General features: G+C 41.2%; 1 protein-coding gene across 8 annotated transcripts in view; it reads right to left on the reverse strand.

The window, feature by feature from the left end:
• Chrm3 (cholinergic receptor muscarinic 3) overlaps positions 1 to 24457 on the reverse strand; it is a 483970-nt gene that overhangs the window by 331687 nt on the left and 127826 nt on the right. For 4 of the 8 annotated variants that reach the window (XM_060372311.1, XM_060372315.1, XM_060372312.1 and 1 more), the window contains exon 2: positions 12930 to 13038. The gene's annotated coding sequence lies outside the window, so the exon portion shown is untranslated. Of the gene's footprint in view, positions 1 to 10913; positions 11061 to 12925; positions 13039 to 24457 lie in introns of those variants that run through there. The other 4 variants (XM_060372316.1, XM_060372313.1, XM_021642052.2 and 1 more) reach the window with 2 other exon arrangements.

Here is a 24457-nt window from a genome sequence, read left to right on the forward strand (position 1 = left end):
CTGCAAATTTCATGATTTCCTTGTTTTTAATTGCTGAGTAGTATTCCATTGTGTAGATGTGCCACAATTTCTGTATCTATTCCTCCGTTGAGGGACATCCGGGTTGTTTCCAGCTTCTGGCTATTACAAATAAAGCTGCTATGAACATGGCTGAGCAAATGTCCTTGTCATATACTTGAGCATATTTTGGATGTATGCCTAGGAGAGGTATAGCTGGATCTTGAGGAAGCGCTATTCACAATTTTCTGAGAAAGCACCAGATTGATTTCCAAAGTGGTGGTACAAGTTTACATTCCCGCCAGCAATGGAGGAGGGTTCCCCTTTCTCCACATCCAGTTACACCTCTATTTAATTAAAGTTGTAAAACGGTTTGTGTGTATGTCTGTATGTGTATCTGTGTGTTGTACAAGTGTGCTGACTACACACGTGCAGATATGTATCTTCTTGTAAACTGACAGAGCCAGAGGAGGACTTCAGATGCCCTGCTCCATCACTCTCTGCATTAAACCCCAAAAAAGGGTCTCTCACTCAGCCTGGAGCTTGGCTGGCTGCCAGCAAGCCTTAGCAATGCTCTTCTCTCAGAACTTGCAGGACTGGCTTCACAGGCTACTGGGAAATGTGTGACCACACTTGGCTTCCTCTGTGTATACAAGGGATTCAAGCTTGGGTCCTCATGATTTCGCCCACTGTGCTATCACCCCTGCTCTTCTAGAAATGTTTTTACAAACCATGATGGGGTGGAGGTTCTCCTAATTCTCTAATGATGTGTTAACAAATTAATCAATCCAGGTGAAAGAAAGCTTGGTCATCTTCCCACAAACAGAAGTAACTTCTATTATTGAGGCAAAATCATCGGACTTTTCTGAATTTATCTGTAGCCTTAGTGGAAAACTCGTGAGAGACATTTCACATCTAGAATGAGCCCTTTAAAAAATTTAAAATTAAAATTTAAAAATTTCAAGTTTAACTCTGATATAGCAGCTAAACTGCATTGTTGGCATCCAACAAACACAGTTTGGGTTTAATAACATAGCAGTTAAGAAACCTATGTTTTATGTGATCAAATTTAACAGAAACTCAAGAGTCATTACTAAGCACAATTGTTAACATGTTGGAAAATCCTTTGGGAAGCCTATTAAATACCTATTAAGTACATGTTAGACACCATCTAGGAGGACCACGCTCCACAGGTTCAGAGCTTTGGCTGGCTATAATGGCTTTCTACCAGACTATGAACATGGAGATAGATTGTTTTTCTAATAAGACCTTTCACAGGCTATAAAACCCACAGTCTTATGGAAAGGACTTTAAAGGGAAAGTGATGGGAAATGGATGTCATGCAAACATTCAGTCACTAAGAGTCTCGGGGGGAGTGACTTATATCAGTGGTCCAGCAGGCATGAGGAGAGAGGAAGGTGGAATTGGTGAAGGAACAGTAGTAGATGACAAGTTTCTAGGTAAAAAACGAACTAATTCCTTTTTATCGAACATCCTATAGGTGCTCCACACTGTGACTGGGTCTCTCCAGGGTTACTAAGGACTGCAGGATACATAGGCAAAGGGTGAACTATTCCATTTTATTTACTAGAAGGTCGTAAATGAATAACGGAACTGACTCAGATGACTGAAAACTCTTTCACAAGGTAAACCGTTTTGTTAAGTGTGATTAGACATAATAAAGACAGAAGAGAAAGGAAAGGTCTTCTCGGCCAGAGGACACAGACTAGTCCACTATCCACTGATAGAAAAGAGCAGAAAATGTTGGATTGTGTGGGGTGCTGGTCAAGTACCTAGGTTTGGTGCATTTGAGGTTTAGCTTGTCATGTGTTTGAAAAAGCACATAATATAGGGCTTCTTACCCTCATTGAAAATGTGTCTGGATTTTCCAAACAAACAGGGATTGGCTATTGAAGACATACCCAGAGAGTAAAACTATCAGACATTTGTGGAATGGTCTGAATAAGAACGGTCCCTAATGGATGGCATATGTGAATGTTTGGTCCCCAGTTGGTTGAACTGTTTGGGAAGAATGAGAAGGTGTGGCCCTGTTAGAGGAGATGTATCACCGGAGGCAGGCTATGAAGCCTCAAAGCCCACAACATTACAAGTGTGTCTATCTCTGCCTCGTGGCTGTATCTCAAATGTAAGCTCTCAGTTACTGCTCCAGTGTCATGCCTCCCTGTCTGCTGCCATACTCCTGCCGTGATGCTCTCTAACTAGAGCTGTAATACCCCAAACTCTTTCTGCTCTAAGTTGTCTTGGGCATGCTGTCTCATCACAGTATTAGAAAAATGACTTAAGACTAACACCAGTCATACTGAACACTACATTGTAATAGTCAAACTATAAAACGAAAGGGCCAAGTAGACAAGGTAAGGAGAAGAGTCTTAGAACAAGTCTGAAGAGTCAAGGGAGATCTCAGATAAAAGGATGCGTTTTGCTCAGCAGCCAGCTGGACACAGGAGTATAGTTGGCTTTATCCAATCAGCAGGTGAGAAGAGAATAAGTCTGAACAAAAAGCAAGTAAGTCTGGCCTCTTCTGTTTCAGAAGGCTTCTCCCTGGTCTCACTAGGGCTCTTACGCAGGAGTGAAGAAGGAATGAGATTAAATTCTATAATATATATACTTTCTAAAATAAAAAAAAAATTCTTATTAGTGTACTCTAACATTGTGATGGGTGTTCTAACAAAAAGAATACATAGGGGGAATTCAATCCATCTCAATCTGTGAATATTCTCCCCCCCCCCATCCTCTGCTTTGCTTCATCTCCAAGAAAGTGAGAACACTGACCCTGGAATAAAGCAGCATCTCTGAATGCTTCATATGCAATTGGCTTTCCCTGCCATAAATATGACTACTATATTCATTTACTCATATTGATTTAGTATGTGCATGCATGTGTGCATGTGTGTACATGTATGTTGGTGTCTGTGGAGGCCAGAGGAGTGTGTTAGCTTCTTGAGAATTGGAGTTACAGATAGTAGTAAGTAATCTCATTCCCAATATGGGTTCTGGGGACAGAGCAGAATTTAGGTCTTCTGGAAGAGAAGTACATTCTCTCAACCACTGTGCCATTTCCCCAGCCCTGTTAACGTTTTAAATTTTGTACCTGCCAACATAAGCCTCCTCTATGTGGAATCTTCAGGCATATTCCCCAAGGAGGCTGGTCAACGTATGGTAATAGGCTCTATGCTAGTGGTAATAGCTCCTGAAATGGAGCATTTGTCTCTTCAGAATGCTGTGTTGTTCAGGCCCTTGGTACCCTGGGCAGGGACTGCAGATATCTTTTGTTAATCATTGTTCTAGGAGAAATCTTTAAAAATTTGCTTCCTTCACAAAGTGCAGGAGGAAAAGGCAGAATTAACATTGAGAGTTTGTGTGTCTTTATCTCCACACTACATTATCCCATAGTCAAAAAGCCACTTAACAGTATTTTATATTATTCTAGGAATCTAAATTTCTTCTTTTTGTTTTTTCAAGACAGGGTATCTCTGTGTAGTCCTGGCTGTCCTGGTCTGTAGACCGGGCTGACTCAAAACTCAGAGGTCTGCCTACCTCTGCCTCCAAGTTCTGGTATTAAACAAAGCCATGCCTGATTTTGAATGTTTTTTTAATGCTAAATTAACAGATGGATTACCGTTAATGTTTAGAAAATGTTTTGTGGCTGGCTTGTTGGTATATTAAACATTGGGGTTTTATTTTGTTTATTTTGTTTTGTTTTGCTTTTTAAATCAATGGCATGAAAGGTGAATGATCTTGATTTGAGGACACCACTAAAATCATAGATTCAGAGAACTTAAAAAGTAGCTAAGTGTTCAGACATGAATCTGTGCTTCATAGAGAGACAGGAAAATACATATTTAAAAATTTTTATTGTGCATGTGTGTGCATGTATGGTTGTGGGTGGGTGTACTGCAAGTTCAGATGAGTGTTTAGGCACACGAGCCTGTGCATATGCAGAGGACAGCGGAGGACATCAAATCTCCTGCTCTATTACTCTCTACCTTATCCCCTTGAGCCTGGGCCTCTCACTGAACCTGAGCAGGCTAGAGGTCAGCACGTTCCAGCCACCCTCCTGTTTTTGCCCTCACCCTGGGGTTACAGGCACATGTGGGGCCATACTCAGCTTTTAAGATTGCTGGGATTCAAACTCAGGTCCTCGTACTCGGAAAGCAAGTGCTCTTACCCACTGAGCTACCTGCCCAGCCCCAAGGAGAGAGAGACTCTGTTTTGGAGTAAATCATAGTTATGCTTCCCATTGCCCCCGGGATAGATGGGCCAGTCAATGTCACTGCAGCCTCACACATAAGCATGACACTTCCTTGACTTGCTGGGTGTAGAAAAGAGATCATTAGATTGTATATAAAGATCGCTAAAAACGATTGATAAACTTTCCTGTTGGATGACCTGGCCTGAAAGAAAATGTGGCCAATAGCTTGTTTTCCCAATGTGTGAACTGTCGCTTTGCCACAAGCTTTTAAAGACACATCCCAAATTACACGATGGATTCAGGAATAGGATTGATGGCCCTACTCACAGTCTGCTGCTTTGTGAGGGGGTACTGACAACTCCGTGTGTGCCATTAACTCCATGCTTCCACGCAGACAGAAACTGAACTTTGCTTAGATAACATAAAAACAAACAATTGCCCAATTTGTGTTTTCCTCTGCAGTGAAGCTGGCAGGGTCTCCTCACTGGAAATTTCATAGGACACAGGTTTTCTGTCCTCCTTCAGTCACCGTAACAGCTCTCTTCAGCCCAAACTGATGATATACACAGCAGTCCTGAGGATTTCGACCTTAGATTCTATAGAAGTTCCAAACATTAGGACGGACAGAGTAAGCATGGAAACGTGCACCACACATCTTGAATTTGATTAGTATCTGAAATTTAGTGAGTGGCAGTGTAGCACTTTGCAACATAAAGTGATTCCCGGAAGAAAGTTAAATGCATGGATTCTTTCATTTGTAATTAGGAGAGTCGGCTGTTTAACTCGATTTTATTGGCTGGTGTGTGTGTGTGCGTGCGTGTGCGTGTGTGTGTGTGTGTGTGTGTGTGTGTGTGTGTGTGTGTGAACGTGCATGTGCATGTGTGTATCTCCATCCTGGAGCGTGGAGCACTTGCTCAGTATGGATGATGCCCAGTACTGAAAACTAAACAAACAAATCCAAAGGGGCCACCTGAGATAACTCAGCAGGTACAAGTGCTTGCTGCAAAATCTGAAGTGCTAAATTGAATTCTCTGAGCCCACTGAAACTTAGAAATAGAGAACCAGATCCATAAGCCATCCTCTGATCTTCAGATATGCCATGGCAGCTGCACCCGTCATGCACAAGCATGCACACACACACACACACACACACACACACACACACACACAGAGTAAATTAACTTAAAAGCAATCAAATATATATGACCAGTCGTAAAGGAATACAGCTATTTAATATTTCCTCCTCCACATACACAAACAGACTAGCACATACACACAATCATCCTCGCACACATATAATGTACACATGTACATACACACACACACAAGCACTTACACACACAGACATTCTTGTCTCCTTTGTACATGCTTTCTCCTGGCTACCTACACAGCGTACTTTGCACAGCTTTCATCTTCTCTTTGCGATATCAGATGACTGGATGTCTAGTCACAGACTGCAAAGTCACAATCTCAGATGATGGGCATCGTTATTTAATTTCAACACACAAGTATAGGTCCTTTAGTAAGAGCATACGTGAAACAGTCAACAAGACATTTTGATTTCCAAACGCTAAATGGAGGCTTAAAATACTATGAGGAAACAATCTTGCCACCTTGCCAAGTATCACTATTGGGAATAATAAAAACACAGTTCCTTCTTTTATTAATGCTTTACTTCTCACACTACCGGAGCATGTAAAGCTTTAGCACTGTGCTCATGCCTACACGACTGTTACATCTCTGCTTACATAACCAGATGAATATTCTTCATATATAATTCATTCAAAAACTACCTCTTCGTGCTGGATGCATGTCAATCTAAAATAGCTCACGCAGTGAATACCGCTGTGCATTGTCAGCCCAATTTCCTCTCTTAAAAACGTCTTTGTTAGCTAGTGCTTCCACTCACCTATGTACAACCATGGGTGATAGCTTAGCTGCTTGAGACAACTTTTGCTTCGTAACTATTTGACCTCAATGGCTCAGACTGCCCTCACTGTGTGTGACTGGTGTCCAGTAGAAATGCCAGGGAGGCTGCTGGGTCCTAAGGCATCATTTTATGGTGGGTGAAATAGTTCAGAATGTGAAGGCATGTTGCCACACAAGTCTGAGGACTGGAGTTCAAGCTCCAGAAGCCTTCTGGAGAGAATGGATGCCAAAATGTCCTCTAAACTTCACAAGTCCACTATGACAACAAATGTGTGCCAACACACACACACATACACACACACAGATGCAGACATAGACAGACATACAGGAAGACAGACACACACAGAGACACACAGATAAAGACACAGACAGTCAGAAAGACAGACACACACACAGATAACAACACAGACAGACACACACAGATACACACATAGACAGACAGACAGAAAGACAGACACAAACACACACACACATACCATTTAAAGGAAAAGCATCATGTTAATGGAATAAGCAGTCCTGTGAAAACTGTAGAATGGTACATCTTGATTATATGCATTGAACAATTTTAAGTCCTTCTCTGTGTAGTGTTTAGTTTATTATGCAATGACATTTGGTCCTTCTTTCTTTGGTTCTGTTATTTATCACTGTATTTTTAAATAAATACTGAAACATGCATGGATGTTTAAAAAAATCCCTAAAATGTACATTGTCCACGATTACAAAATCATATTAATATGGTTCTTTCTTGGATATATGAACTATGTATTTTAAGTATTTATATAAAGCATACACATGCTTTTTCTCTAGCATATGAATGTTTATACACACAAATAGAAGCTTTCACAGGTATACTTTAAGGATATTTTATGAGGGCCTAGAGAAATGGCTCAGCAGTGAAGAGTCCATATGGCTCTTGCAGAAGACCTGGATTCAGTTTCCAGCACCCACATGGTATCTCACAACCATCTGTAACTCCAATCCAGGGGATATGGTACCCTCTTCCCACCTGTACCTACCTGCATGAACACTATAAACACACCCATACACTTATAAATTAAATGACTATTAAAAATCTTTCCTGATGATCTCAGTTTGGGAGTGCTGGGCCAAAGCAGTTACAATAAATATGAAAACTGTTATGATGAAATAAACCGTAAAAACATTTTCTTAGAAATTAGGTATGGAGGGAGGCAATCATTCTACTCTGGGCTAACACGTAGTTTGGAGCCTTCTTATGGTTGGTGAGAGGTTGCTTCTAAAATTGATAGGCTTAATGATGAACTAATAAGGTAGTAGAGTCAGCTCTACATTTTTTACCTTTTTTATTTTTTTTTAAAGACTATTTTTAATCAAGTGTATGTGCATATGTGGGGGTATGCACATGTGAGTGCAGATACCAGTGGATGCCAGAAGAGGGCATCAGCCCCTCTGAAGCTGGTGTTGTGAACCTCTGAGATGTGGATTTTGGAACTGCATTTGGGTCCCCTGGAGGAGCAGCATATGGTGTTAACTGTGGAGCTATCTCTGCCCGCCTCCGTTCTTTTGTGTTTTTGAGACAGGGTCTCACGTGGCCCAGGCTGACCTGGAACTTGCTATGTAACTGAGGATACCCTGGAACTCCTGATCCTCCTGCCTCTGCCTTTTAAGTGATAGGACTGCAGTAGAAACCACCAATCCCAGCTGACTTACACATTGTTAAGGCACTTAAAACCTCTCAATAAACAGAGTTGACAGGATGTAAACATGGGGTTATGTTGAAGGTGATTTTTTTCATTTTCTTGGTCATAATTGTTTAAATGTACAGTAATAATAATTTTAAGGTAATATCCATATCAAAGACCTTCCTAGAAATATTTGAACCATAGTAAATAGAGTTATGTCCTCTTCAGTCTAAGGTCACATGGATTCACTAGCATCATGGACTCAATCAGTAAGCACACATTGAAAGACGGCAGGGAAGACGTGAAGCACAGCAAGTGCAGTCATGACAGGCAAACAGGCACCAGGCTAGAGTGCTTTAGGTGGCTAGCAAACAGGTCCAAAAAGACCCACGGCCCACACCTCAGCCACTCCTCCACCTTTCAGGGCATGCAGAGCCAGCTCTGCTAAGAGGAGGTTTGTGTAGGCTGCTCTACTGGCTGTGAAATTGAGGGTAATCTTGAACTTCTCATCTTCCTGCTTCCGCCTCCCAGGTGCTGCGATGCCATGCTGGGGATTGAACCCAGGGAGTGACACAGGATAGGCTAGTACTCTTCAAAGTGAGGCGCATACCCAGCCACTTAGCAGGTTCTTACATTGAGAGACTTCACCTCTTACCTTCCCTTGTCTCTCCTGTGATAACACTATGCCTAATTATGGCTATGTATTATTTACCAATTCTTAAAATCCCACTGATAAATACTGTATTTATTTTCGGTCTCCAAACTACATCAGATTTCGGATATGAACACCTTATGTCTTCACTGAACTCTGTCCATCTCTACACAGAATGACATTTTATTGATTTGTGTGCGTTTGTGTGTTTAGAGATACATTTTTTTTTTTTTTAAATAAGTATTAGGCTAAAACCTGGTTTAATCAGCATCCAACAGAGGGAGGCTTCTATATTCACAAATAAATTTTTAGAAAAATAACACAAGTGTAGAATGGCCAATAAAACAGTGAAAATAAGTTGGAATCTATGAAAATCTATTTAGTAAGGCGGGTATTACAAACTAATGACCCTACTATTGTTTTTTTTTTTTTCATTATAGCCTAATGTCTAATGAGACAGAAAAATGTAAATAGTATGAACACCAAGTGACCATAAGTGTGGAGAGGGACAGGAAGAGGGGAAAGTGGACCAGCGGCATCTCTTTTACCTGGTCCCTACTCAAGAACATGGCTACATGCATGGTCATGGTACCTAGAAGCCATCATTCTCAACAGCCTCCTCCACAACCCACCACTGCTCTCTTCATGGAAAACCCCACCAAGGCTTAAGCCACTGAAAAAACAAAGGACATAGAAACCCACAGAAGGAAGCCACAGATAACAGCACGACCCAAATTAAAAGTCAGATAGAATTTACATGTGAAATAATCTCTGGCTGCTCATGTTGGGGGATCCAGTGGTGGACAAACTAGACAAGGTGGCTGTTTCAGGTGGTTCAGAATTAATGTGTTCGGGGGACAATCCATGGCTTTCTGGGGTGAGTGAGAGCCTTCATGTTGGCATCTGCTGAACTACAGACAGGGACATGAGCGTGGGTTCATGAGCTTGGCTCCAATGCCACTTTCGTTATCAGCACTTCCCACCTTGGGAACAAATCATGACTCATGTGGAAAATGCCACCCATTATGAACTACTGAATTTTATCCAGTGCAAGTCCAGAGGATAATATTGGATGTTTGTTCATAACAAGACACGTTTTTGTATCCAATGCTGAGTGAGTTATTAGGAAAGTAAAAGTAAAGCACCCTTTGCCCTTTACTTTGTGATGTAATCTACATTCTACCTCTGTTTCCCTGTTTCCTTTCTTGAAAACAAAACAAAACAGAACAAATGAAGTTTTAAGTGAGGTAACAGCCCAAACTTCATAATAAATAAAACATGGATCTCTTGCTTAGAATCTCTTAAAAAACCCAAATGGAGCATTTATTTATTATGCACCTACATATCATTCATCCGTCTGTCTGCATATCACTTTTCCTTAGTGTGTGTGAATGTGTGTGTGTGTGTGTGTGTGTGTGTGTGTGTTTGTGTGTGGGCCCACATTGCTCAATCTGTTTATTGAGGTCAGAGGACAACCTGAGGGAGTCGGTTTTCTCTTTTCATGGTGTAGGTTTTGGGGATGGAGCTGAGTTCCTCAGGTTTGACCACAAGTTACTTTACCCATCTAGCAATCTCACCAGACCTAGCTATCTGCCTTCTGAGACATAGTTTTAGTCTGTAGTTCTGGATAGCCTCATGCTCCCTATGCAATCTAGGCTGACCTGGAAGCCCGTCTGCCTCAGCCTCACTAGTGCTGGGGTTCTAGGCATGCATCACCATACCTGGACCAGTTTTATTTTTTTATCCTGGATGAGATATTCAAGGTATGTCTGCAATTTGTAACTTGATTTGAAATTACTTGCTATCTTAAAAAAGTATTTAGACTGCTGAGATGGTTCAGCAGGTAAAGATGTATACCACCAAGACTAATTCCTCGACCTTGATCTGTGGGAACCATATAGTAGAAGGACAAAACTGACTCCACTACAGGAGTGCTATGATATATATGTCCCCATCTTAATAAGAAATAATAATACTTAAGATTTCCATATTTAAGAAAATAATCATGTAAGCAGTTACAGATTTCCTAAAAATCTCCTAAGTACAGTATATAGCAAAAACACTTTCAGAGTCAAGAGATCTGATTTGTACATGAAGATCATACTATGTTATAATTTTTAATTATATCTTCAAAATCTCCCAGTAAAGGTTACAGCTATGAGTCCTCCTCAGAGGCTGGCTTGAGTCATCCTAACAAAAGCAGCATGGAATAGACTGCCATTATCTCCATCATTTCTCAGAAATAGAGATATCAAAAAATTCAGTAGCCTTTCTAGGTTCCAGTCAATTGGTGAATGAGTTTGAACTTAGAGCTTTCTATCATAGGGCCTTCTCCCCCATGATAATCTCATACTCCCCAGGGTAAGCACTGAGCATTCTCCAAGGGGGCCGGTAAGCTGCATGCCTATCCATACTAACTTCTGCAAGCCACACTGTACGATAAATTAAAATGTTTCATTACCAGCTCCACAGCACACATAGGGGCACTAAGTCATGGAGAGGTTAGATGTTTTCTCAGTAGCCACAAGGTGAGCAGACTTGCTTGACTAATCCTTTCAACAGGATGACTTCTGATTCACTGTAGACCCAGAGCAATGGTGCTAAATGACCTCTGAGACTGTCAGTCAAATGGTCTGGTCATCCCTGAAAACATACACATACAAGTAACATTATACAAACGGAGCAGGTGCTACTTATGTTTTTAGGAACACACACACATGTATGTAACAATTAAAGAAAAAGAGGTCATGGATTTTAAAGAGAACAAGGGGGGCAAGGGAGGGTTTGGATGGAAGAAGGGGAAGGGGAAATTATGTAATTATGATCTAAAATAAATAAATAAACATTGAAAAATAAATCTTTGCTTTTGATTGTTTTAAAAAGAAAACACTTTTGAGTGTTTTCTCTGGCATTTTCTTGACATTGAAAAACTAACTCACATTTTTATGTATTTTCTCATACACATGAAATGAATATGGGCCATAAATTAATTGTGCCTTTAACAATGTATTTTTTTAGGTAGGTAAATACAAAATATGAGGCGCTATTAACCAATCTTTTAAAACACGGTGGTTGCAACTCCTTTCCTCTTCCTGCTTGTAATTTAGCAGCAGATAAAATTCATTTCCTCCCTTTTTTGTGTGTATGTATCTATGTATCTATCTATGTATCTATGTATGTATGTCTGTATCTATCTGTCTATCTATCTATCTATCTATCTATCTATCTATCTATGTATCTATCTATCTCTATCTATCTATCTATCTATCTATCTATCTATCTATCTATCTATCTATCTATATTAAGATAGGATTCCACATGGCCTCAGCTGCCCCTGAAGTCATTATTTAGCTTAGGATGACTCTGAATTCCTGGTTCTTCTGCTTCTATCTCCACAGTGCTAAGATTACAGATGTGTTCCATGATGCCCTGTGAAGGTAGTGCTGGGAATGGTACCAAGGGCCTTGTGCATGGTAGATAAGCACCTGACCAACTAAACAACACCCCTGGCTGCTAATCTTACCACTAGATCAAAATTTCATGCTCTTTCCTTCAATCGATTGTCAGAGTGGTCTTAGGAATTTAGGTGAAGGAAAAATTATTATTTTATGATACTCTCATTGTTCAGGGAAACCTGAAGCTTGGAAAACAGGAGACTAATTGAATGATAAATGAAGCCAAAACTACAATTACAGTCCTCAGAGTACAATTTCCCTCTCACAGTACCATAGATAACATCTACCGGTCATCAATATGATGTGTGTACGTGGAAGCGCGTGACTATCCTGCTGGAATAAAATAGAATGCTTCAAAGTATTAAACTAGCTGAAATGTAGACTTACCTCTGTCATAGTCATATATAAGATGTTAAAGAACCAAAAGGTATTGAAAATTTCCAATAGCTTTTTATATTCAGTTAACATAGAGCTAAATTTCCCTGTTTGTGGCTCTGTTATTATGACAAAAGTCACTTGAGAAAGAAAAGTATCTATCTGACATAAAAGTTACGGTTTCTCATGTAGGATTTGCAGGGCAAGGAGTCAAGGCAGGAATCTGGAGGCAGGAACTAAAGGAGACAACATGAGGAATGCTGATTACTGGATTGCTAGCTTTTTATACAGCCCATCTAGGATGATATTACCACAGTGGGCTGGACCCCAAGACATCATGAAAATGCTCCACAGACATGCCCACAGGCCTATGTGATGGAGGCAGTTCCTCAATTAAGCTTTCATTTCCTCATGTCTGTCAGGCTGACAAGCAAGAGCATCAGAGCGTACTACTGATACTTACTCATCTTTAGTGCAGGCATGTTTTAGGGTTCTGCCTTCATCCTACAATGGATTGAAACTGAGGGGCTAAGTTCAGTCACACCTCTTAGTAGCAACACTATACACAATTTTCATTATAAAGCTACACTTTAAAAAACTCAATACATATCCGCATAAATAAAGCTGAATTAAAAAAAAATACCTACAAGTGGAGAGCCTTTGTGCTGTGTATCATGACGGGAAAGGATATGGTTCACTCAGTCCACGGTCCGCTGAGAAACTCGGAACTGAAGTAGATGCCATTACCAGTCAGATCTAAATAGACACAGAGACAGTGACAACATCAGTCAACAGACATCAGTAATACCATTTTCACAAAATAACAGTAATAGATGTCTGACAAAAAAAAATCACAGGGAGGACCTTCACTTATATCTCTCTGTTTTGCCCACAGTGTGAAGTACAGCCATGAGAACATACTGTTTATTTAGCCAGTGTAAAGTATGACTAAGAAATAAATTTAGTTTATTGCAAAGTGTGATCAAGAAATAGATGTAGTACAAAATTGCTACAGTGTTTCTGGGAAGACATAAGTTTATCAGTAAGAAACAAATTGAGCCAAAAGCAAACCTATCCTCTCATAAGGATTTGATATGTTCTGAGCATCATGCTAATCCGCTTATATGATATTTCATTTAGTGTTGATAACAAAGCTCCTGTGTAGATATCCATCTCATTCCACAAATTCCAAGGATTAGATCCCACACCATTTGGAAGGTGCATAGCACATTTCATGCTAGACTTGCTTGTGTTCAGGTAGCATGAGTGACAGATGTCAAGAGTATCACATACAATGGAGCAAATGACTCCTGTTTGCCCCTGTAGTCATCTGAAATGTTCTACTCCTCGCTGTTTCTCAATACAGAAGTAAACAGAGCTCCCACTTCAGGACAGTGCCTGCCACGTGTAAATTGCCAGGGTCTGAATTCACACTTGTGTCAATCTTATAATTTACGGGCCAGTGTTATCTTCCTGTTTAAAAACATTCCCAAGAAGAAAAAAGAAATAGAATGAAGTATTTGAAAAATCATTTGAATGGAATTCAAACACACTATTCAACAATTACATGTGAGGTGTTTAAATTAGTTTAATTAGAAAATCTCCTGAAACAGGAGCTCCACAAGGACCAAATATATCTGGGCACAGGGGTCTTTTCTGAGACTGACACTCCACCAAGGACCATGTATGGATATAACCTAGAACTTCTGCTCAGATGAAGCCCGTGGAAGCTCAGTAACCAATTGGTTTCCCATAGTAAGAGGAACAGGAACTATTTCTGACAGGAACTCAATGGCAGGCTCTTTGACCCCACCCCCCAAGGGAGGAGCAGTCCTGCTAGGCCACAGAGGAGGACTTTGCAGCCAGTCCTGAAGATACCTGATAAAACAGGGTCAGATGAAAGGGGAGGAGGTCCTCCCCAATCAGTGGACTTGGAAAGGGGCAGGGAGGAGATGAGGGAGGGGAGGGAGGGTTTGGGCGGGAGCAGGATACAGCTGGGATACAGAGTTAATAAAATGTAACTAATAATAAAAAAAAGAAAGAAAAATAAAAATAAAATCTCCTCAAGACTGACACGTTTTTACAATGAAATTTTACCAAAAGACAGTAACACACTCTAGTTCTAGATTAGATGCTGAGCTTGGTAACTGAGACACCTTACCTCATCCTGAGATGCCCAGGTGAAGGACTGCGCAAATGCAGGAAAAACTGAAATTGTCACAGTTTATGGGACTTTCTATAGGCAATTGGGAGCTGGGGAACTAGGAGCTAGGAGTAGTTATTCTGGAATACAGGGAAACAGGTGGCTTGGAGGCTCTAATAATTCACTCCCGAGAAAAGCAGCTTGGTGCTGTGTGGTCCACAGCAGGGGAGCATGAAGCTCAGGTTCCCTGCTGGGTTCTGCACAGCCCGTGAATTAAGAATGGCTTTACAGCTTTACATTTTTAGACAAGTAAATAATTGGATAAACTATCTTAATTTCAAATAACAGACTGAATAAAATTTTTATTGGGACATGGACACAGACATTTGCGCACAAGGGGTCTCTGGCTTCATTCATACTTCCCTGAGAGAACTGAGCTTTTGTGGCATACAGTCTGCTTCCTGGTTTAAACTCTCCATGCAGACTTCTCTGGTAATATCAGGGAATTGTGCCATCCCCCAATACTCAAGTGGGTTGAAAGAATATTCATCTATCAACTCTACTTAAGGGCAAAGAGCAGCCCATAACAAAGATGCCTAGATGAGAGAAAAGCAAGCAAAGCTAGAGGAGAGAATGCATGATGTTACACAGAAGACTGAGGATGCAGCCTTTTGTGGAGGGGCCTTGCCAGTTAAAAAGCATCAAAAAAGTTATAATAGTTGTCAGAGCACCTGCTTTGTGTTCTCAGTAGAATGTGAGAAACTGAAGACAAGATGCCAAAAGATTCGTCTTTACTCACAGAAATGAATTAAGCACAGATAATGGAGAAGATGCCCAACTGGCTTCCTCTTCAGTTACAACTTGGCTTGAAGGAAACCTGGGTTTGAGTTGGAAGAATCTGACTCTGAGCAAAATTTCCAGCATTCTTTTGTTTGTTTTAGAGTCTTGAACAACTGACTCCATAGCCAACTTCTATCACCTCTACAACAGGGACGTTCTGAATGTTTCCAGCGCAAGTGTGCAGAAAAAGACTTAATGCATGTTTGTCACATGATTTTCATGGACGTAGTTTTCTTTGCTCTGGATCCGTCCCCTCCCCCCTTCCCCTCCCCCCCCCCCCCGTCTTCCCCTCTTTTGCTGCTGCTAATTGTAAATGTTGTTCTGCTTTACTCAGATGATGGGATGATATGGCAGCCATATCCAAGCTTACTGACACATGGCTTGGGCTGAGCCCAGAGTATTTTTATCTAACTATTCCTAGGCTTAGGCCTGGAAGTTTCTAGCCTCTGCACAGACAATCTTCTGCAAGCCCAGACCTTTAAGGCTTCAGGTTCTAGACTCCATCTGCTAACCTAGACCTAGAATATTCTTAGCCTCTGAGACTTACTGCTGAATATTCTCACCCTTTCTGGTTCCTTCTGAACTCTGGCTGGCTGGTCCAGCTCAGCTTGTTCTGGCTCAAAGCTTCTCTCCAAGCTGGCTTCAAATTGGCTTCTCTCAGCTTCTCACTGAATTTTTCTGCGTGGAAAAACTGCCCCTGATCTCCACAAGTAGAACTGGGTCCTGTACTGCACTGCCTGTACTGAACTCAACCTGACTGCATGAACTCTGCTGTAGTCCTATAATTTACTCTACTCCTGTCTCTGTACTGTTTAACTCTCTCTTTCCCTGAGCAGCTTCTCTCTCACTCTCTCTCATACACACATAGAGATGAACTTATCCTATCTCTGACTCATTCTGTCAAATCTTTCTCTGATTCATCACTTTGCCTGTTCCCTCAATTAAACATCGTTGCTTGGGATTAAAGGTACGTACTAAGGGTGTCTGCATTCCAACCAGAGGAATTAAGGTGTATATTCCAGCTGGACCACACAGACTTAGGTCTTTGGATGTGATCCCTTGCTATAGTAGCCATGTTGCTGGATTGAAATTCCTCTATAGCTAATGCATCTGCTTTGCCTACTATGGGTGATCTCATTGTCAACTATGCAGGCCTCTCCTGTGCGCCATTCCTAACTTTCCCCTGTGTCTACTCTGAGAAGATTACAAAAACTTTTAGCTTTGGTCTTTCTCTAGGTAACCAGCAAAATTACATCCACTTGACAAAAACCCATTTGATTCAGAATTCTGACCCAGGAGGCATAAGTATTTTGACCTGATATTTGGTGCATAAATCATCACCATAACTCATATTAATTACTTATTACATCGTGCAGTATTTTGTCTACCTGGGAACTCAGTACTTGCCACAAAAGCATAGAGACCTGTGCTAGATCCAAGAGTCTACGTTAAAATCCAGGGGTGATGCTGTGCAATTGTAACTACAATGCTGGGGGGAACAGATAAGGCAAGATTTCTGGGGCTCACCGTACATCTATTTTGCTCAGTAAATTCTAGGCTAGTGAGAAACTCTGCAGAGAGGTAGAGAGAGAGAGAGAGAGAGAGAGAGAGAGAGAGAGAGAGAGAATGAGAACAACCCCATACATATACCCACTGCATGCTAATAGGGAATATTGTTCTCTCTCCTACCACCATGTGGGCCCTGGGAATCGAACTCACGTTGTCAGGCTTGTTGGCAAGCACCTTTACCCACTGCGTCATCTCGCCAGCATGGTATATGGAACTCTAAAGTCTACACATTTCTAGACAACAAATTAAACTTTTTCTGCCTTTCACTTTTCTGCTGATTTCCACAGATAACTTACCAGGTAAACGGTAACTAGAAGCTGTCGTTACACTTTATTTTTTTAATAATAGTTTTTCAAGAGTCTTGATCATACTCTGTTATCTGTTATCCTATTTTTCCCAGATCAAATCTCCTCAACTATCCACCTAGCTTTGTGTTCTTTTTGTTTTGTTTTGTTTTCAAAACCCAACAAGAGCAATTTGTGCTGCCCAAATATTCTCAGATGTATAATCTTCCACTGGAATGTGGGTGACCTGTTATTTTTAACATCAAGAGGGAGAGAGAGAGAGTTAGCACTATGTAATCTAAACTGTTAGATCAATATGATGGCTTAATATTATAATAAAAATGGAGGCTATGTTGATATGACGTGCATAAAAGTGCAGAATATTAAAATATTAAGTGCAGTATTTTGCTGGTAGTAGAAAGACAGTGTAGCAATGGATAAGCTCTTTTCAGTTCCTTGGTTTCTCTGAGAGAATGAAAATCTCATGGAGCTCAAACATACACTTAAAAGAAGATAATGTGTCCAAACTTCTAAAGTAGTAATATCCCAAACCCTCAGTATGATTGTTCATTTCTTCTCCAAGCATAATCAGCCTTCATAAGAGCTGTTTATTAGTCTATTTTACCAATCGCAATGGAAACATTTAGAAAACTACTGAAGTGAAGTTTTATTTGAAATGTAGTCATTTAAACCACCTACTTTACTTAAAATAGACACCGTTCACCTTATAGCTTCCCACTCATCATAAGCAATTAACACATTATGATGCTAACTTCCTGCTAGCAAAGGTTGAATTATGCCAACATTTTCTGTGTCGTTCCGGTTTCTTTGACTATAACGAATACAGAGACAAATTACAGAGAAAAAAAGGTTTATCCTGGCTTACAGTTTTGTGTTGTCAACTAATCATCTGCTCTATCTCTTGCTTTTGAGCACACCATGGTGGAAGGGTGTGGAAGAGAGAAGCTGGTTCTGTGGTCAAGAGAAAAAGAGAGAAAGAAAGGGACTGAGGTCTTGTTCTCCCTTTTAAGGACATTCTATTAGTAACTCCGAGACTTTCCATTAGGTCTTACTTCTTAAAAACTCTAGCATCTGCTAGCAATGCCAAGCTTCAGAATATGTCTTTAGTACACTGGCCCGTAAGGGACATTTATTGTCCAAACTTCAAGCCATGGCTCAAACGTGCAAAGTCCCTCACAGGCTCGTGTGTCTGTGACAGTTGGCCCTCAGTTTGTGGTGCAATTAGAGCAGGCTCTGAATCTTTTAGACATTGGGCCTCATTGGCAGGAAGAGGATACTGGGGTGGAGCTTGAGGGCTATATGTTGATCTGTCTTGAACTGTCTGTGTTCTCTGATTGAGACGTCAGCAAGCTACTATATGCTGCCATTGTCTCAAATAGGAGCTGAGTTTTGTAATGAGTTCTTCCCTTATGCCTTCCCTGTCATGTTAGACTGTACCCTCTAAGCTGTGAGCCAAGATAAAGCCTTCTTCCCTTAACTCACTCCTGCCAGGTTGTCAGTTGTACTGACAAAGAGAGTAACTAACATACAAGACTGTATTTTATCAAGATAAAAAGGTCAGCATGATGGCCTGGAAGAGATACTGTAACCAGTAAAGCACTTGCCTTGCAAACATGAGGACCAAGTAGCTCACATAAAAAGAGTGACATGGGCATCCTCACATATAACTGCAGAGCTCTGCAGGTGGAGACAGGTAGATCCCTGGGACTCAGGGACGACAGGTAAGTAGACCTCTAGCCTCCATAGGCTTGTAAACATGTGCACCCATGCAGATGAACATGTGCACTAGCACACACATGAACCCATGCACCTGCATACATGTGAACAAAATGTCAACATACTGAAAAGATATTTAAGCTCCTACTCGAAAGAGGGCAAAGATAATTGACCAGGGAAGCGGTGCGTCCAGAGGACCACAGAAGGTGAACCTTCTAGAGGGCATCTCACTTGGCACTCATGAAACTTTTGATGTTCATCTGAAGAAAGTCCTGACCCACTCCCTGGTGCTAACTCAGGAAGAAATGGATTCATCCCTTATTCTTATCTAAATCATCACAGAACAAAGGCAGAGCAGACTGACAGAAGTCTATGTAATCAAAAGCACCACGTCACAAAGAAACCACAAAAGGCGACCTTCACTGTGTGACTTGGGGAAAGAATCATCAGGGGATGGAATGTGCTTCTCGTGTGGGAGGGGTTGGCTCTTGCTCTCAGGATTACCCACACCATCGTCTCCCACTGGATACACCATCAGTTCAAGCATATCTGCTTAGGAGGCCGGGAAAATGGTGATTCATGAGACGAAAACTGTTAATTGGAGTTGGATTTCCTTGTACAGAAAGAGTTGGATGAAAAGTATTTCCACTTTCTTTGTTAAGATTTTTAAAAGCTTACTTCATTAGCGATAATTAGTGTAGTCCTTCCTTCCACCGTGTGGGTTATGGAAATCGAACTGGAGTCATCAGGCTTGGCAGCAAACAACCTTACCTGCTGAGCCATCCTGCCGGCTTTTGAAGTAACTATTTTAGTACCTTGCCTGGACGGCCTTGGTGGCTAGGTAGGAAATAATAAATCAAAGTGACAGATAGGCTTCAGGAGAATGATCCATGTGCAATGAAAGTAGGAGGTGTTTCTAAGATTGTTTGAAATTGCTCCGAGGTGAGGTTATGGGTGTGTTTATATTTGTAATGACACAGCTGTCACTTTGTGCTTGTGTTTATTGGCTATTAAACTTTAAAAGATCAGCCACACTGAAAATTAACGATGATGTATGCTGCTTTCTCCAAGCTGGTGTTCAAGTGGCTGTATCCTACAGAGTTGAAATGCAGACAGTTAAATTAACTAGACAAAAATCAGTGGGCTTTTTCATATATAACTTACATAATAGAGCATCTCTGTGGCCCATTTGAGTTTTACATCCAGCTCCAACATTATTTAATTGGGATGAAACATCCATTTGGCAGGCAGAGGACAAAGGGCTCTCTCCCATGCATCAGAGCTGTAGGATGCGGTACAAAGGCGGTCAAGCCCTTTCGTTAAGGGGCGAGGAGGAGTTTAGCTAATGCAGAAGGAAGGTCATAAGTTTGAGCGAAGGGTCAGCAAAGAGAACAGAGGAAGTGGCGTCTGGAGCATCTGCCTTGCGGTGGGGGAAAGCATTAAAAGTCACTTTCAGACCAAGACTTATCATACTCATTAATTGCACCGAGGATACAAACTATGTAAATTAAAGGAAAAGATGCTTGGAAAACCTTCCTGAAAGGCTTGGTTACAAGATCATTATTTTAACTTATCATATGCTTCTCTCTTTTCTTCTTTTTCTTCTCCCCCTCCCTCTTGCCTCTTCCCCTTCTCTCTGTTCCCAGCGTCTTCTACTTAGCAAGAGCATTGATACAGTTAGTACTGCTCGTGGGCCTTCTCATGTCCAAAACTTGGGTGAGTGCTTTATGTGTACACGACTTTTATTCTCACGCTGTTCTACTACTATTAGGATTCTCTGTATTTCACAGAAACTCGTGTTCACAGTCTCATAGACAGTGAATGGATCTAGACTAGAGCATATACGATTCTTTGTTTATAAGTGAATGAAAATCACAAGGAGAACTACATGGAAATGCAGACAGAACACCGTTCAACATGGTACATCTTTAGCATACAAGGATTCAACTGTCAGAAGTAGAACTTGGGAGGGAAATTAAGCCATCCACCAGAAGAAAATCCCCTATCAGGCAAATAAATCTCAGTCTGTACATGGTAAAGGCCAAGTTACTTGTACGTAAACTGAGGCTCTTCCCTTCATCGTAATATTGGGCAAATAAACTCAGAATGCTCCTTTCAAATCATAGAGTTGGGCTCATTTAGGAACAATTTACATGTAGATACAGCCCTTTTGGTGTGAGTTTTGAAGGGATCTTATCAACCAACACAGAAGTGTAAAAATACAGTCAAAATACAAAGAACTACACCATCCTAAACAGTTACCCTGTTCCTTTGTGTCAACTCTCTCTACTGACCCTAGCCACAACAAATGATTGCTGTACTTGCACTTTTCCCCAGAATGCTATGCAAATGACATCGTACAGATTGAATCCTTTTATGCCTGGCTTAGCTTATTCAATGAGACTAAAATTACCACAGGCTAGCCGGGTTGTGGTGGTGCACGCCTGTGATCCCAGCACTCTGGGAGGCTGATGCAGGTGAATTAACTATACAACTAGTTGATTATTCTGCATGTTGTAAATTCTCTCATTCATTTTCTTGTTCCTGCCTGCTAATTTATGCAAAATTCTACTAAAAATCTCCTACCTCTTTCCCATATATACATAACTAAATATTTTAAATAAGCTAAGGTCCTTAAAAAAAAAAAGGTTGAAATGTTGAAGCCAGCTTTGACCCTTCATGTGTTGCCATCTGCTGACAGGTGCATTCTAATGATGTACAGCATGTGGATAGAGACAGAAAAAGATAATTACCAAGCAAAGTCACAGGTAATTACTGAGACATAAAATACCTGGATTACGTGAAAGACAGAACTTCATGTTTCTCCTTTTCTGAAATTAGTAGGTAACCATTAAGCACAAGGCTGCAGCCCGGTTAACTGCCTTTTCAAGCAAAGCAAGACTTACATACATTTCTCAGTAATGACTTTTAATCTTTTTTTTTTTTTTCTTTAAAGGCAGCTTTTGCCAAACCATTTCATCAGATTCTAGAAAAAGACATCAGTGAGTTCAGGAGTGAATGGGAGGTGATGAGGGGGAGGAACAAGGATAGATTTCTTTTTCCTTGAGCCTGAATCAGCAGAGGAGTAGCCAAGCTGAGTTCCCGGATTCTTCCAGAAAAAGTATTTGATTTTGTCTCTATTTCAAGTTAAATTAATGCTCTTTTATTTCTCTCCTTCACCTCAGGTGCACTAGGGTCTAGGGGTTCTCTTCGCAATGAAGATTACTGGGCACACTGCCAGTCATGCTTTAGTATCAGCTATCTGATATCAACACTCATCACTGATCAGCGATCTTCAGGAAGGTTTTGCCATCACCGTGTCCCGAGCCTTCAAACATATGGTCAGCCAAAAGTCCAGGGCAAATGGAACTGACACAGGGCAAGTGTCCATCGCTTGTTAAAAAAGAAGCATGGCAGAGGGACTCATCAGGCATTTCTGAGAACTTGGCTTTTCTACAGCAGCAGGAATCAGTGCTGTCAAGCACAAGTGAAGTGAGGCTTCAGAGGCCCCATGTGGAAGGCTCCTGTCCTGTTCTTTGTCTTCTCCTACTTCTGATGTGTATCCTGTTTGCCCTAAGGGATGTTTCAGCCTCTTCCCTAGGGTCTTCCTTGTTGTTTAGCTTCTTTAGGACTATAGATTTTAGTATGTTTATCCTATATTGTATGTCTAATATCCACTTATAAATGAGTATATGTCATATGTGTCTTTCTGCTTCTGGGATATCTCACTCAGGATGATCTTTTCTAGTTCCCACCATTTGCCTGAAAATGTCATGATTTCTGCATGCATGCAGAAAGAGGGGGGGGAGGGTGGAGCCGGGAGGGGAGGAGGGAGGGGCTTATGGGTGGATACAAAATGAATAAAGTGTAATTAATAAAAGTTAAATAAAAAATTTTAAAAAAAGATAGCTGGAAAAAATGTCATGATTTCTTGCTTTTGATTGTGGAGTAGTATTCCATTGTAAATGTACTACGATTTCTGTATCCATTCTTCAGTTGAGGGACATCAGGGTTGTTTCCAGATTTTGGTTATTACCAATAAAGCTGCTATGAACATAGTTGAACAAATGTCCTTGTATGGTTTAGCAACTTTCAGGTATATGCCCAGAAGTGCTATAGCTGGATCTTGAGGTAGCACTTCTCCTAATTTTATGAGAAAGTGCCAGATTGATTTCTATCAGGGTATCAAAGGGGATAGCCAAATTTTGGGCAGAGTGTAGGAAACCTTATGGAAAAAGAGGGAGCTATAACAACTTGGAGGCAACAGGAATTTCACAAGAAGACCAACAAAGCCAAAAAAGACCTGGGCCCAGTGGACCTATAGAAACCAATACTACAATCATGCATGGAGAGGACCTAGACCCCCTGCTCAGAGGATTCCCATAGGTTGCTCAGTTTCCAAGTGGGCTCCCTAGTAAGGGGAGCAGGGGCTGTCTCTGACATGAACTCAATTGTCTGCTATTTGATCACCTGTCCCTGGGGAGGGGGACTGCAGCCTTGCCAGGCCACAGAGGGAGATGATGCAGTCAGCCTTGATGAGACCTGAGAGGCTAGGGTCAGATGGAAGGGGAGGAAGCCCTCCCCTATCACTGGACTAAGGAAGGGGCATAGAAGGAGAAGAGGGAGGGTGAGGAGAACTGGGAGGAGATGAGGGAGGGGGCTACAGCCATGATACAAAGTGAATAAATTGTAATAAAAAAGAAATGAGACTTCAGGGAGTTTCAGGGCCTGTTACACACAGGACTGCCCACCATCAAGGAGCCAGCAGTGCAGGCAGCGGCTTGCCATAATCTCCACATAAGAGAAAGAAACCAGTGAGGTTAAAGTGTCTGACTGTGTCCTTAATGTGGCCTTTGTATCTCCAAAACTCAGTAAATAATCATACAGGATGAGATGTATTACAGACTCTGCTCGTCAATCACTTTTATACTTTTCTCTTAAACCCCATTTCAGCCTTATGCGGGGCCTCATTTTGGGGATGGAGGAGTTGAGCAACATGCATGAGCTCACAGGCTTCCATTCTGGGCTAAGCACTTGGCAAAACTTAGAAATATAAATTACAGATCATCATGCCCACCCTCCTACAAAGCAATCCTATAGCAGGAGAAAATATTTTTAAAAGTTTGAGTACATGACAAGCAAGCTTCTTTTCTGCTGGCTAGCTTTCATAGTAGCAGAAGGTGTTAGGCAGGCTGAACAGGGAGGGAAGTCATCAGCAGCCTTACCCTGCCGTGAACCCTGCAAGCTACAGTAATAACATGCATGGCAAGATCTGCCCATGGATGCAATAATGGCACAAATGTTATGAAGATAACGAGCCACATTCTGCTCCTATTTAAGGTTTGCTCCATAGGAGAAAAAACATATGCCTGGCATTGTAAATGTAGCCAAGAACCCATAGCTGGGAAGTTCACAGGCATCAGAGATGAACCTAAAACAGTACAAGCCTTAATGACAATAAGATGAAGTAGAATGGTAGAGCTAACATTTTACAAATTCTTACTCTGTGATAGGCAGTTATGTATCTTGCATTCTGTCTTAGTTACTTTTCTATTGCTGTGAGAAAACACCTTGACCAAGGCAACTTCTAAAAGTGAGTGTT

The sequence above is a fragment of the Meriones unguiculatus genome, chromosome 19 (genome assembly GCF_030254825.1).
Source record: "Meriones unguiculatus strain TT.TT164.6M chromosome 19, Bangor_MerUng_6.1, whole genome shotgun sequence".
NCBI lineage: Eukaryota > Metazoa > Chordata > Mammalia > Rodentia > Muridae > Meriones > Meriones unguiculatus.